The 2,652-nt window shown below is 42.8% G+C and overlaps 1 non-coding gene across 1 annotated transcript; it reads left to right on the top strand.

Moving 5' to 3' along the window:
* The first annotated feature begins 291 nt into the window (after positions 1–291).
* Trnas-uga (transfer RNA serine (anticodon UGA)) lies at positions 292–373 on the top strand. Its single transcript has one exon. It is a non-coding gene; the product is annotated as a tRNA-Ser (tRNA).
* The last annotated feature ends 2,279 nt before the right edge of the window (positions 374–2,652 follow it).

Here is a 2,652-nt window from a genome sequence, read left to right on the forward strand (position 1 = left end):
TACAACCGATCTGGCTACCCGGGACCGATGCAAGTTTGTTTCCTCTCTCAGTTTGCATTTTTATGTCCATGCTTAAAACTAGTTTCGTTTAGGTCTGTCACAGTAAAACACACACACATACACACTCGCACCCATTCACGCACGCACCCGCGCACGCACGCACGCACGCACGCATCCACATCCACACACACACACACATCCACATCCACACCCACACATCCACATCCACACACACACACACACATGGGATGTCGACTTTGCCATCGACAATCTAAATCAAGTGTATCATGAGTCGTCGTGGCCGAGTGGTTAAGGCGATGGACTTGAAATCCATTGGGGTCTTCCCGCACAGGTTCGAATCCTGTCGGCGACGTTAATTTTTCCTGTTCTTTTCGTCAGTTGAAGCGATCGAACCCTTTGAGCCTGTTATCAAAAGCAGGTTCAGTCTAACTTTATGCTAAAATATCCTTCAGCTGGAAACGCTATTGTGATGGTTATTTCCCCCTTGAGAATACACTCTCCACTCTTTTTTCTTCTCCTCCGTATGTTCCTCTTCGTTTGAAGACCCGCTACCGCCATGTTGTCACAAAAGGTCGAACAATCGACGGGGTACAGTGGAACCCCCCTTTTAAGACCTCCAAAAATCGGACAAAATCAGGTCTAAAAAAGGAGGGAGTCTTAAAATGGGGGTAAATGTACAGAAGTTATGAATACAAAGTCTAAAAAAACCAGAGTCTTAAAAGGGAGGGAGTCTTAATTGGGTAGCGTCTTGAAATAAGGGTTCCATTGTACTGGGGATCAAGCTGTGTCCGGTGTGACGCCGTCATCTTGGCCCTGCCGTCATAATTATTACCCCCTCGATTTATACTCGAGACTGAAAATTAATGTTGTTTCCTGGTAAAATAATGAAGTGAAATTATTTAAGGACGAAAAGCATGTCAGTTTCTTGCATGTGACGAAAATTGGTGGTGAAATTTAATAGATTTTACCCAAAAAATCGATTTCTTCAAAAACGTGTACCGGGTGGTTACGTCCCTTGAATGAGAAGGGAAACATTTTTAGGATGAATCAAATTTCTAAGTTAAAGCTGTGGTCTATTTATGACTTTCCTGGGCTACGAGGTTGAAAAATAGGGATACAATCATGTACAGAATTCTGTACAGCAAACGCTACCCGAAACCCCACCTATACGGCGTGTAATACTATGACCTTGAGAGCTTCAGTCAACGCTTGAATTTTGCAGGGATAACAGCCAAAGCCAGTTGTGGTGACATGCAGCGTTATTGCATCTAGTAAGAACAATCCTTCAAACGTTATAGCTGACAAGTGGTCTGCCTGAATTCAGACTTCTTTAGTAATGGCAACACTAGTAATAACTCATATGAAAACAAACTTGACTTTATGCACGTGATCTTCCAAAATGCAAGTGGTGAATTGTAACACATATCTGGGCTTCTTTCCGTAGTGGTACAAGCTATCCAATCGACCCTCGTACAACCCGCAGTCAACAGACAGGTTTAACTATCAGTCCCAAGTCTGACAAGCTAAGATCTAAATTATTCGAACATTTAGTAAAAATCGTTTAACGACTATATCTCTTACCTAAAAGATCGATGCTGAATCGGTGTCGTATGACCCCTTTGGTTCTCGAGACAAGAAACATCAACATCCAACCAACCAACCGGTCGATCCGTGATAGTGCAAACTTTTCAAGCAACCCACGTACAACAATAAGCACATGGACAGATGCAGCAACCACAGTTCCAAGTATGATACACCAAAATCATATCAGCAAAATGCACAGTCGATGGCACGTCAGTTTAAAAAGAACTTTACTGCGTTGGAATGAACTTTTCAGTCAACCCTCGTACTAACCGGGGAGTCTGAGACCTTAACGAAGCCCGGTCAGCTTGAGAAGGGGTCGGGTGTGCAACAAAAGGTCGGGGACCGAAACGTCGAGGCACGAAAGGTCGAGGACATTTTGTCGAGAGTCAAAACGTCGAGGGTGAAAAAACGTCGAATGCGTCAAAAGTCGACAGCAAAAGGTCGAGGCGACAAAATGGTCGAGGATGGGAAATGTCGAGTTCCCTTTCTGAACTGTGTACGTACGTCTGTGCTGGGAGGTTGTTTTTTTTTCTTTGTTTTTGTTTTTTGTTTGTTTGTTTATTTGGTTGGTTGGTTGGTTGGTTGGTTGGTTGGTTGGTTGGTTGGTAGTTTTTTTTTCCTCGGGAATATCTTGTGGTCGTCGTACATTTTGTTTCATGTATCATTTATGCGTAAGAGAAATGCCGCATTGATTGTGTCTATTTTATGTTTAATCATTTGTCTTTGTTTAGTTAGTCATAACATGTTATTAAAAACAGTATTTGTGTGAGCGGCTTTTTTTTTATAGTCGCTTTGGCTTGGTCAGTAAGTGATGTGCAGTGTGGGTCATGTCATGATGACCACAGCTCGAGACACACAAAAGAACGTCTACTACACCAACCATCGCAAAGAAACACTGTATTGCACTATTGGAATAGCAGAACACTTTTGCATATTCTTCATTTTGTGTGACTAGTGTCCTACCCCCCCCCCCCCCCCGTGTTTCTCCTTTCCATTCTTTAAACTTTCCAGTTGAAGTATACATAATATGCAGCACATTCAAGCGGT

Source organism: Littorina saxatilis, linkage group LG2, assembly GCF_037325665.1.
Source record: "Littorina saxatilis isolate snail1 linkage group LG2, US_GU_Lsax_2.0, whole genome shotgun sequence".
NCBI classification, from domain to species: Eukaryota; Metazoa; Mollusca; class Gastropoda; order Littorinimorpha; family Littorinidae; genus Littorina; species Littorina saxatilis.